This window comes from Lonchura striata, chromosome 1 (assembly GCF_050655825.1).
Source record: "Lonchura striata isolate lonStrDom1 chromosome 1, ASM5065582v1, whole genome shotgun sequence".
Taxonomy (NCBI): domain Eukaryota; kingdom Metazoa; phylum Chordata; class Aves; order Passeriformes; family Estrildidae; genus Lonchura; species Lonchura striata.
Window position 1 is genome coordinate 104,876,591 of NC_140703.1, and position 13,465 is coordinate 104,890,055.

Consider the following 13,465-nt stretch of genomic DNA (forward strand, 5'->3'; position numbering starts at 1 on the left):
CAAATGCACTGATACCTTGCTGTATGTGTCACACACACCAAACAGCTGCTGGGACCTGTGTACATGCAATGATCCTCAGAGATTCAAAGTTTTAGGCAGGCCAAGAAGCTTATTTATTGTATTGAGCTTCATAACCTCTGAGCAGAATTTAGTCTGTTGTTAAATCTCTCCTTTTTTCCAACTATAAGCTTCAAGGCTTGAAAAAGAAATAAACTTCTTTTCCTTATACAGGCATGGAAATGCCTGTACGAGGCATTAGTGCCTCTGACATCACATACAAAGAAACAGGAGCTCAGGTTAATAGAAGTGTATAGTGCCTAAGTTGCATATTTTGCTTCTTATCTTGCAAATAATGTGGCAGCTTGCTTTGCTTTGTCTTGGTGGATGATGATTATTTACAATTCTGAGAGTGAATGCCCCTTAGAATGTGAAATATTCATTCTGCATTTTCTCCTCAAAGTTGCTGTTCAGTAAGGGAAATACCATAGTACTAAAAACTACCTGAAAGGGTGCTAGAAACATACTTCTGAAAAATTTGGCTGATTTCAATTTTTAGGCTTAACTATCCCTTAGCATGAACATCTGAACCCAGCTGATGGATATTTATCAGCCAGAATCTGTCTCTACTGTTTGCTCTTCCACAATCCAAGCAATCAACTTGATTAAACTGAGCATCAAGCTCAGAAATCCAAGGAATTCAGAAGAGTTTACAGTCAGAAAATAACAGAGTAGTCACACCAGTAATTGCAGTAATTATTTCTGTTGCACTAAAGGGTATAAGTCTTGTCTTCTAAATTTAGTAAATAGGAAGGCCCAGGCAATAAGGAAAAAATATATTTGCATTATGCATATTTTTTATGTGTAAAAGACTCTCTATGGGAAATGCTGTGGTAGAACTGGTCATGAATACTTTAATGTCTTTTGGGAATTTGCAGTCAAATGTCTTTTCTATCTTAAGAAAAATCCTTCTTGGCTGAATATGCCCTGGGGGGGTTTGCCTGATCCTGGACTGGGGTTTCCATTTTGCTATTAAAGGGAAACATCAAATTACAATTTACAAGTAAATTTTCAGTCTATAGTGATAGCAATATATCATCTGATACAAATAAGCATTTCCAGAGCTCAGGGAAACAGCTCTGCATTCTTAAATGTCTGAATATTTCAAATACAAGAATGTCAGCAACAGCATTTTAACCATTCTTCCTAATGGGCAGTGGCAGGGGGAAGTGGAAGAATATTTCACATCCTGTATTTCACATCACAGCAAAATTGAATACAAGCAGTGGAGCATTCATGCATTTTTTAGTACTTGCCATTACTCTGCAGAGAATTTAGTTTATTAAGTAATGGTTCATTTCAAGAAAGGTTACAATATATCATATCAGATCTTGTTTATCTACAGAATTTTTCTGTTTTGTGGGGTTTTTTGGGTGGTTTTTTGTTGTTGTTTTTTTGGTTTTTCTGTGGGGAAGGAGGACTTATTTATTATTTTTTATTTATTATTTTGTTTGGGATTTTTATTTGGTTGGGGATTTGGGGGGTTTTTGTTTGATTGTTTTTTTTGTGGGATTTTTTTTTTTGTTATGGTTTTGTTAGTTGTTTTTTTGTCAGTTTTTCTGTGGCCTTTTGTCATTGTTTTGGGGTTTTTTGGAGGGGTGGGGGTGAGGATAGACACACAAACAAACCCTTGTCCAAATTGGATCAGGGCATTTTCAAAGGAAAAAAAAATAGGATAAATATAATCTTAAACTCTAGGCAATATTTAAGCAGAGACCATATTTCAAAATAGCCCTGCATATATATATATGTAAAAAAGAAAATTATATATGCTTATACTTTTAAATTTAAAATTAATAGATTATTAACATGTTGTTCATCAATGAGAGAAAAAAATACAGTGATCAATAGAAAGGGATAAGGCAAGTTTTATAGGTCATTTTATTATAGAGTGTTTTAACTTTGACAAGCATAATGAATGTTCATTTACTTTGCTGCCCAATGTGATAGATAAATGTGCTGAAAGAAAAGGACAAAGAGGACAAGGGATAGAAAATCTGAATTTTCAATTCCTTGAATTTTCTATTCCTTGCCTCCTGAAATTTTCTAAATATACCTATCTTAGGATGCACCTATCACATTTCTCTTTCTGTTAAAGAGTTGAGCTTTTTCTCCCTAGCTTTGTAAGGATTAAGAGCATCCCCACTACCTGGTGCTGGTAGCTTTACTGTGGCACTACAGTATTTACAGCACCTGATATCAATAATTTAATGTTATACACAGGGCAATAATTTCCAGTTCTGCTGAGCTTGTTTCACCAAATATGATGCTTTAACCCAAATTTGATGCATTCAGTGGAGAGGAAGAAAACCTACACACAGCAATGCTCGTCTAAGGAGCTGAACAGACCTGCATGGCAATGACACTGAAGCACTTTGCTGCCTTAATGTGTACCATGTTTTCATCTGTGAGTGCTTTCATTCCACACAGATTTTCTAAGCTCTTGCTTACTAGGATGGTTGGCTTAAGCTTGCTTCCAGAATATGATTGTAACAACACTCCAAAACCACAAAAATCCCTCAGTCTAGATCTTGAATGACTATGGACCATTTTAAAGTGGTTTAGACACTGTGAGCTAAATTTTTAATGGCATTTATGGAGCTCTGTGATGTCTCTTAGTAAAACCCTTTGATGATGATCTGGTTGTATTTGCCTTTTCAATTCCTAGTGCTTCTGTTTCCAGCATACACTTTTGCTTTCCCCAAGCAGCACCTGCCAGGGGCAGTTTTCTCAGCCCTCCTTCACCAACACCACCTAGCAAAGCTGACAATGAGCAATAAATATTTATGTAACATCAGATTTCAAACCCAGTATGAGCACAAGCTTTCTAACTGAGCTTTTACCAATTGCCTGAGAACTTTCCAGGGACGCTGCCTGCACATCTCTTGGAGATTTTTCATTCTTCCCCCTTGGGCAGAGGCAGAGACATTTGTGACCGTAGCCCAAACCACACTCATGCATATAAGTTTGCTGTGGGTTTGGTGGGTTGGGTTGGTTTTTTTTGGTTTTTTTTGGGTTTTTTGGTTTTTTTTTTTTTTGGTTTTCAGCCAGGTTGCCTTGGGGCTTTTTTTGCACTTGACAGCCATAAGGAATCATAAGGAAAATATTGTCCTTCTCCAGTTCCTTTTGGGAGCTAGAGGAAGTAAAGCACTTTTTTTTTTTTTTTTTATGACACCCATCATCAGTACCAAGCCACGTATTACAAGGAACCATTTTGGGATAGCATGGTAGGTTTTAAGTGTGAATTAGTAACAGAAGTACAAGTTGCCTAATTTTTTTTTAAACTATGTGAGGTTTCAAAGCAAACTAATGAATTCTATGTGGCTTTCTATAAGTCCATGCCTCATCCTCTCTGGAGTTTCATCTATTTACTTTCCTCTGTGCTGCCTAGCATAAAAGCATCTTTGGTGTTGAACAAATGCAAGCAAATTTTACTCTTAGGTGTTTCGCTAAGAGCATGACAGAGAAAGATAAAAAATTAGCAGCCCAGATCATGCTATGAATGATACATTTCAAACATCATTCCAGATCAGTCATGTCTCTTGTATAATTTAGATACACAAAACATAAAGAGATAACCTAAGTCTATCAATTTAACTTCTTGGCATGTTTCTATTTGTTTCTTTATAAACTGCTCCTGAAACTCATTCAAATTCAATTAGGGTCACTTCTGCTTGATCAGCTTATTCCTCTTTTTTCTGACAATAGTAGTCTGTGAAGAAAACTTTAAATGCAATATTTATCTAAAAAATAAAGGTGAATTAAATATTTCAACATTAGCAACTTTATTTTTCTCCTGTTAAAAGGGCTTAGGTAATTTTTTTTTTCCTTCTCTCTCCTTGAAACCTCAACATAGTTTTCACTTCCTTATAATTCAGAAATTGATTGTGATATGTTTTATTGCTTCAGTAAAAAGAGCTTCTCCCTGTTGAGGAAGCAGGGATGCTAGCAGGCATGCTAGTCTATTAGATATTATTTTAATTTATAGAGTATGTTTTCATCACAGCTGTTGGCTAATGAATCAGTTGGAAACCAGACATACTTTGCTTGAATCAATACCATTGTTGCAAATATCCACCTACTAATTCAGCCAGTAATTTTCAGTGGATGTGATGTTCATGACTGATTTGCATAGCATGCCAAGGCCACTTATCTCTGTTAAATGCAGTGGTTTCCTTCTTGTGAGTAAATGATCAAAATGTTTTATGCACGTCAGTAAAGAATAATTAATTTCAGGTATCAGATTTGGATCTACATCTGCTGTTTAGTAGACTACTGAGACATACTTACTAGCCCATGAAAGTGGTACATATATTTGTGATGAATCAGTATTTTAAGCTTTGTTAGTCAGAGAGAGCTGAGGCCTTATTCATGCAGATGTGTGCACATTAATTCTTCCATCATTTACCATGTATAGCAGGTTTAAACCATGAAATTGTGGTAAAAAACAAATTAGTTCTTTACAGGATGCCTGTGTCATTCAGTGCATTAAAACAGATTTTGTTCACTTATGGGCAATTATTCAGCATTGTGTGTTCCCTTTGCTGCTCAGTGTATATTCCAACCATATTATGACACACAGCACAGTCGTACATTTGAGACAGATTTATTCAAGTCCTCAAAGCTTTTCTGTGGATTTGATACCTAGTTTTGAAGGCCAGGAGATGTTTCCATAGGCCTTCAATTCATCCTTATGGAAGATTTCACGCTATGTGGGCCCAAAATAATGAGATACAAATCATCCTGTAGAATTGACTTCTGCTTGTAATTATTTCCCAATCTGTTAATGTTTGTGCCATCTGAAAACAGTACCAGCAATGATTCATATTTTCTTCCCTGTCATAGGTGAGAATATTAAAAAGCACCAACGTAAAGGCAGATCTTTGGGTCATTTGACTGTTGACAATCCCTTTGGGAGGTGATTTTTTTCTATTAATCCTGTAATTTGATACGTATAGTTCAATCAGTTTAACTATCTATTTAAAAAAGGTTACATTTCATGTAATGCTATTATTTTAAGCAAATAGATCAAATATTCTTAGAAATCTGTTGCTATCTATCCTTTCTGCCAATTAAGAACTTCAACTGACAAAGAATTTTTTGAGTATTGACTTCAAAAATCAAATAATAAGCTACAATTTTTATTGAGATTCTTATCAAAGTGATGACATAACCATAATTTAAAATAACTTGAAAGAAAACTTATAGTGTAAAAGATGTGAAAATGAGGTTCAAAAGCTATAGATTTTTTTTTCTCAATACCCCCCTAAAAGTAATTTTCTAGTGCTGTTTTTCTAGAAAAATGGAGATTTTATGTTCTTTCTGCAACCAGCTGAAACAGGATTTATGATCATCTTTGAGCAATTATATGAAAAAAAACCCTAAGTATCCATGAAAAAATCAGCAATTTTTCCCACAAAAGGTCAAACTAGAAAAGCTAATTGATCTACTCAATTATGCATTAACAGATCTGTTCAGCAAAGTAATTTGCAAGTGTCCTCTGAGTATTATTGGTTGCTAGGGCTCACCTAGTTTATCAAGAACTGACTCAGATAAAGGAAAACAGCGATTTTCAGACTCTTAAGCTACTCTGACAAGCCATTTGGTTACTTTTTTTCTGACATGACTATATGCAGTGGGCCTTGAGCGATCCCTGTCTGGAACCCTTTGACTCAAGGTCAACATGGATTGAATTTCATCTTTGGGTGTCTCAATATCCCCAGTGCCTGACCTTGGGCCTGAGAAGGAGGGGGAAGACTTTACCCTATTGCAGAAATGGTGTCTGCCTGCTCCTGAGACCTCATCCTCATCCTTATCTGCCTCTTTCCCAAGCCAAAGAAAGCCCTGCCACTCCTACCCTTCAGAGTGGTCACACCAGCCTCCTTGGATGGGCACATGGAGAAAGGAGAGCAGCAGCAGCAGACTCCTGATTTATGGGACATGCAATGGCAAGCTTAGAGAAGTGATTGTTTTCTTTTATTTGTTTATGTGCCTGCTATATCCTACTGGAACTTCAGCTGCTCCAGTAGCATCACCAGCTGTAACAGGAACACAGCAGTAATGATTGTATCCTCTCAAATCTGATTTGTAGTGGCTAAATCCAATTCTATTTAATTTGAAGATTTTATCTGAGCTTTTACTTGCTATCCAGAGACTGAAGGAGCAGAAAATGGCTTACCATTAATTATGAATATCTGTGAGAAACAGAAATCCAATGACAAATTGTGCTGCCAACCCCCCTTTATGCCTAGTACACATTGGTCATGCTTATTTTGTTCCCACAGAGTGGCTTGTCTGTCATATACCTATCAGCTTCTTTTATGAGCACTTTTGGGTTTATATTATTTTTGATTAGCTTATGTTTTAGATCATTAGTTCAACAAATAACCTGTATCCCAGTGACAGATAATCTGCGTTGAGTGAGAATCATTCAACCAAGGCCTGACAATTCCCCCTGATTTAGTTTTTAATAGTCATTTTAAGCACTTTAAGAAAGAGTTAAATGAACATGAAAACTGTTCTCAGTTTCAAGTTTTGTATATCCATCATCTATTAGACACCCACTCTGGGCTCCATCATGCTAATCAATCATTTTGGGTAAGTTATTACATTTGCATTGCATAAAGAGATAAACACTTTCATTTTTCAAGTGCTATTGTACCTGTTATTCTTTCTTGTATGCACAGACAATGACCATAGGAATAGGTTAATACCAATTTCTGTTTAAAAATTGACCTTTGAATGCCATTAAATTATTGATTTTTAAGTTTCCATACAGTTTAAGTTGCACAAATTGATTTTAAATCACCTAGTGACCTGTGTTTCTCCTCTAAAGTCTTCTAATTTTCTGGGAAAGAATTGTATTTGGGGCAGTAGAGTCTTAATGGAAAGACATTGTTTGGGTATTACGCAAAAGTGCTAAGGCAAAGAGCAATGTCCTCCATCAGCACAGATGTCTTATGGAGGAAAATCAGCTAATTATAATGCTGGAGAAATGGTTATCTTATTAGGGAAATTTAAAAATATTCTGAGTAGGTATTTGCAGACTGGCAATGCTATATTCTGTAGTTTCTTATCAAAACTGAAAGGACAGGAAGAATATTGAGGTGGGGGCAAGTATTCAAAAGCTGCTTACCACCAAGATCCGTATCCTGATAATAGAATCACAGAATAATTTAGGATAGAAAAGATCTTTAAAATCATTGAGTTCAACAATTAACAATGTCAAGTCCACCATGAAACCATGTCTTTCAGTGCCACATATACTTATCTTTTAAATACCTCCAGGGATGGTGACTCAACCATTTCCCTGTGCAGCCTGTTTTATTGTTGGCAACCCTTGGCATAAAGATATTTTTTCCTAATATCCAAACTACACCTCCCCTAGCACAAAGTGAGGCTGTCTCCTCTTGTACTATTGCTTGTGCTTTGGGAGAAGAGACCAACCCCCATCTCACCACAACCTCCTTTTTACTCTCACTGAAAGTGGAAGACAAACCATTACAGATGCAAATCTCCCTGTAAGGCATATTTAATTTAAGATGTATTTCTCTTGCAAAAAGGACATAGAAAAACATCTTCTGAGAAGCATTTCAAAAACAAAACAAACAATCCTGTTGTGAATCACCAAAATCAAGTGCAATCTTTTGAAAATTCCATGGGAGAAGCGATATACACATGCAAAAAATTCTTGTTGAACTTCAAGCTCAATAGCATTCTCCATTCCTGCTCAAAAAATGACAAGGGCATGCCCAAATTCACGCAGTTACAAAGTGAATGTGCTTAGGCAAAACAGTTTTCTTTTTCTGAGTGGAGGAAATTTGTTGTGTGTGTCATATTTTTAATGCCCAAGGGATGCCAGTCATGATATCCATTATTATTAGCCAATAAATTATCTTCTTACTCCTTAGGGAATTTCAGCAAAAGGCTGGAGAACTATTCTGACAGAGGGAATGCCTCAATGTAATGAAAAAATGTTTGAATTATCAACCTCCTGGCCATTGCACCATATGGAAAGCATTGCTTATGAAATAGTTGTCTAATTTAGCCATATGTTACATAAATTAAGTCAATGATCACAGGTTAAATATCAAATTATGTATGATGTAATATTTAGCAACACCCAGACTAAAAAAAGACTGGATAAAAAGTAAATAGTCGTAATGTCCAAGTATGTGAAACAAAACAACTAGATTTACATTTAGGCATCTAATGATGGAAATTTGGCAAACATGGCATAAAGTGTTCTGCTCACACTAGCAAAATCTGGCTGGAGAAGTGAGTTGATATATATGATATCAACTGGACATTTATTAGGAAATTTCTCAGACTATATTCTGGTTTATGTCTTAATTAGATACCTAAACATCAATGTCCACATTAAATATTTTCTAAGTTTCTGTTGTATGTCAAGAAATCCAGCTTTACCTTAGGAAATCAAGTGCAGGGGGTTTCTGTTAAGAAAAACAAAAACAAAAACAAAACCCAAAAAAAAACCAAAAAACCCCCCCAAAACAAAACAAAAAAAGAACCCAAAAGAAAAAAACACAAAGAGAACAACCAGAGGTGATTCTTAGTGAATGCTAAGTAAAAGACTTTCCAAAGGAAAGCAAACTGATAATCTTGGAAGTGTGACTCCTTGTCTTACAGAAAATACTATAGCAACTTTGCTGGTTTATAAGGTCCAGATACAGGAAGTGCAAAATTCTGCACATCTGACCTTGCTTTTAGCCGTGTGTAGATTTAAAAATTCCTTGGCAGTATTTTATATGTTACCAAGAATCATGAGGCAAGGTAACTCAAATCCGTATCTTCAGACTGATTCTGATCTCACACTGACTTAGTATCAGTAGAACACTGTTGGTATCAATTATATTACTTTGCTGATTTGTACTGATACCGATTCAATCAGGAAGACTCACGATAAGTAGATTGTGAATGACTGGATATCATGTGGTCTCCCTTTTCCTTTCCACTAGAGGTACTAAATCAATTTTCCTAAGTGCCATATATCTTTATAACTGTGGATTTTTATCTCCATTAGCTCCAATTATTCTTGTTTCCTTGCCTGTCATTTTTCATGAATGCTTCACAAACATTATTGCAGTGGCAAATTACCATTGCCCTTTCTTGACTTCAAAATTAGTGTAAATGTTTATGGCATTGTTATATGGTGGCACTGTGATAAAATCTGAGTGTTAACATAGGCAGGGAGACACTGCACCAGGCAGGTAATGGCAGAGTGAAGCCAGAGTTCAGGGCATGTCTGAACAGAGCATGTTCAGAACACCTTGGAAGTGTTTCCTCACCTCTGCACCATCAAAACTGACAGCTGTTGGGAGGTTTACTGGAATCATGGACAAGAGATAAAAAAAAAAATAAAATTGTCTTTTCTGCTTGTCTTCTTCATCTTTGACTGCAAAGTGATAGAAGTAGGCCAAGAGTAAAGAATAAGAGTCTTTGAACAAAACCATTGAAGAGATACTCACTGACCGTCACTTTCTCAGTCCTACATGGTCTTTACTGGTATCAGCTGATTGAGTCCTTGCTGCCTATAGATTTTGACTTTTCAAATTTTTCCTGACAGTATTCCAGGTGACTGTTGTTACTGATTTACTGCTAACTTTTGTCCTGCCCAGTATATCTTCTCCCGCCACATACTTTTGTTTCACTCCAGCTTGTGCTTACACCTTCCTTTAATGTCAGTTGGATTTGTGAGGCCTTTGTCATGAGGGAGGCTCACAAGGTGGGTCTCTTTTGCCATGCAAGTCCCTTTCTGATCTTGGCACTGAATGAGCACCCTCAGAGTGGTGCTGGGTTTGTAACTACTGAAGTCAGCACCAGAAGAAATGCCCCTGTGGTGACCAGGGGTCAGAGCTGATCCCCTGACTAGGAAAGCTGCAAAGCAGTCATGGCCAGCCTGACATGTTTTTTGAGTTTGCAGTAACAGCATCTGGTATTCTGCTAGAGATCTGCTACAGTCCAATGTTTTTTTTCCCTAGATATTCATCTGCTAGACTAGAGATTAAATCACCAGTTTCCATCTCTTCACATAAAAATGTGAGGCACCAAGAGATCAGTCCTTTTACCAAGCAAAGAGGTTTTCACAACACTTAGTGCTCCAAAAGATGACTTGGAAAGCACAAAAGAAAATCTATAGACACAGACTCTTTTCCAGATTGGTACTCCAAGACAGATAGCTGCAGACAAGCCACAGAGAGGGCTGTGCTGAAGCCCATGTGGGCTTATCCTCAATTTCAAATAGAAGTGGTCTAGCCAGGCACACAGCACTGATACAAAACTGGCAGAAGAGCCAATTTTCTTCTGTTTGAAGTCTTCAAAATTCATAAGCTGCATGACAGAAATAAAACCAAATGGTACATAGCAGTGCTTAAAAAATAGGGAGGAAAACATTTTAGACTTATGACATTGAAGCAGACAGGGCTCCCATTCTCTGATAAGGGATTCACATGTATGAGCTGACCTTGAACTCAATGCACCCTCTCACAAAAGCACCCACTCAGTACTTCAGTTCCCATTCTGGGTTGTGGGAATGAATAATCCCCCCTCATTTCCTTGGTGTCATGTACCAGCCAAAGGAGCTTATGAAAGAAAATAAATACATGAACATTCAAGCATACATGAGAGAATATAAGTTTTTTATCACGGAGACAAATGCAGTTACACATGGCTGAAGCAGCACAAGTCCTCTGGTGAAACCCTGAGAATCTGCTGCCAAATGCTTCTGTATGTTCAATAGCTGTGGTGGGATCTCCAGGCTCAGCCCGAGTATGATTACCTGGCACAGGTACCACTTTTTCTCATGCCTGTTTAATGATGATTCCCAAGCCCTCCAGCCTGCAAGGCTGAAATATTTGTGTCTCATCAGTACAATGAGGAACAAGAACAAACAAGTAAAAGATTCACACAGGACCCCTGAACATCTGCAGGCTATCTTCCCTGGTATAAATGACATTTCTGGTGATTGAACTTGCAGCAGTTTTTATTTTTGGTGCAAAGGATATACCTTATGCCCAGAATCTCTTTGACAGAGGGAGGAGCAATATCACCATGTTTCCCTCAGGGGCATCACTTTATCACCATGCAGAAAACAGTTTTCCTTGTGTCAGGTCTGAGGTCATTGTAAGAAATGCTTGGAGCAACAGAATTTGTAATAGAAAAAAATTTAAAATAGAGGCCAACCCCCAGGCACAAGGAAACTGTGTGAATTGAGGAGCTGGGGGATATTGGTTAAATCTGTGATGTGTGGCAGACCTGTCTGCACCTGGCCAGCCCTTTGCTGTTCAGGGGGCTCTGCACTCCCATTCCCTCCACATATGGGATGAGGAGATGTCAGCTGTGGGGCAGGTTTGCACCTGGCCAAGAACTTTGTGGGCACGAAAAATTATAAGCCAAAATTCTTTTTTTTGTTGGTTGGTTGTTTTTTTTGTGTGCGATTGTAATGGAGATGGGGAGATTTGTTGCAGTTGGATGAAACCTCACAAAACAGTCCTCAGAGCTGCAGTTCCCTCAGTATCCATGTTACAACAGACTCTGGAAATACATTCCTTTTCTCCAGGGAAACACGGAAATGGGCACCGCCTGCACTGTGGGAGGTGCTCAGTTTGAGACTGAGCCCCTGCAAAGGAGTTAGTTAATACAGCTCCTGACATTTCTCAGCACTTACAAGGATGGTGTTGTCTACTGCAGCTGAACCCAAAGTGCACCTGTAATTTTCTTAGCTCTCCCAGAATGGCTGCTGATGGGCAGCAAAGAAGAAAGACCTGTAGGTAGTTCAGATGGGCAATGAAAAAGGAACGGCTAGTTCTCATAAACTTTTTCATAATTTAAAAAATCTCATATTGGATACTTTGAGCTAAGACAAGTGTCTTGCACTTACATATTTTTAGTATACAGAGAAAGCACTGAAAACCAGAACATTTGAGAAACCAGAAATACAACAAAAATGCCAGAGGGCACAGTCTTTAACCACTCTATAAAAGCAGAAAACGAACTACTGCCTAATTTCTATATGATTTGTTTTGATGCAAATAATAAATAAACAAACCCCACTTATTTATTGTTCAGGTAGTCCACTTGTTCTTCCTTTAAGCAGCCACTGTAGTGAACAGATTTATAGAAATGTCAAACCATTATAACTTTCTGAACCCTTGCAGTTTCTGATCTATTAGTAATCTTGGTTGAGCAATAGGAAGTATATTCTATCTGTAGTTAATGACCTTTGGTTCCTGCTGTGAACAAAAATGACAGAAAAAAACTCAGTGCTACCCATTCACCCTTAATATTTGCACAAATCACCTTTGTCTAGAAAGGAAATTATCTTTTTGTTGTTGTTTTGTGATTCCCTAACTTCTTCAGGAAATTAGGAGTACTGCCTTTTCTGGCAGCATCAATTAAATAAGTAGGTTTGTGGAAAATTACACAGCATCCTACATTTTTAATCCAGTTGCATGAAGCTGTAGCCCTACGGTGATCCCCAGCATGGGTCTGCTGTTTTGTAAGAGCAGAGAGTGGCAGAGCTGATCTGCTAGAGGCACTATATATGATAATTGCATACAGGTTAAGTGTTTTGCAAATTAGCAGTGCTTCATCATCCACTTTCTTTTTACTGCCCGTTCAGGTTGGCATACCAAGTGTGCTGAAGGTGACTTGTCTAAACTGCAGCAGCTGGAACACTCTGCCATCCCCATAAAATAATTTCCTGCCATTTTCAAATGAAGCTTATGGAGATGGCTGTTCTTCTGTCAGAAGTGACACATGGCACCATGGATTTTGTCAAGGAGCAACCACCTCTGGGGCTCTGTGTGAATCACTCACTGAAAGAGTATTAGGGCTTAGGAGGCCCATTTTGGATTCAGAACAGCACCTTGAGGTATTTCTCTCTGGACTTCTGAAATCCAGCTCCATCCTTCCCCAAGTCTCCCAGAACAGCTGTGCTGAGAATTGCCTCTGTGCACTGGTAGGAAAACCCATTCTGTGGCTCTTGTGGCTGACATTTCCCTGGACCTTCAGCATATACTTCAGAGATAATCTGTGCTCTCTCTGGGTGTCTAAGGTAACAGAAAGAGATTATGTTAAGTGCTTGGTAAGAGGCATTTTCCATTTGCAACATTCAAATTCATTTAGCTGTAATGCATGAAAAAAATTGACCCACGTGGGTGTTGATCTAGCCATTTAATTGTACCTCTGAAGTGTGAATGCGATGAGCATCATGGATTTTGGCACTGTTGACATTTCTTTTAAGCAGGTGACAGTTTGAAAGGATGGGAGTGTATCCTTTTATCACTGCAACAGATAAATACACTACAAAGTGATTGAAACAGCTTTACACACTGACAAGTGACAGAAGAGAAAGTGGTGGTGAAAAAAGTACAAAAGGTAAGACAAA

At 37.7% G+C, this 13,465-nt stretch overlaps 1 protein-coding gene across 13 annotated transcripts in view; it reads right to left on the reverse strand.

Annotated features, from left to right (window-relative positions):
* LOC110483230 (uncharacterized) overlaps positions 1–13,465 on the reverse strand; it is a 305,445-nt gene that overhangs the window by 54,422 nt on the left and 237,558 nt on the right. Inside the window, exon 5 of one of the 13 annotated variants that reach the window (XM_085559765.1) lies at positions 1,405–13,127. The exons of the other annotated variants lie outside the window; for them this stretch is intronic. The gene's annotated coding sequence lies outside the window, so the exon portion shown is untranslated. Of the gene's footprint in view, positions 1–1,404; positions 13,128–13,465 lie in introns of those variants that run through there. 13 annotated transcript variants of the gene reach the window in all.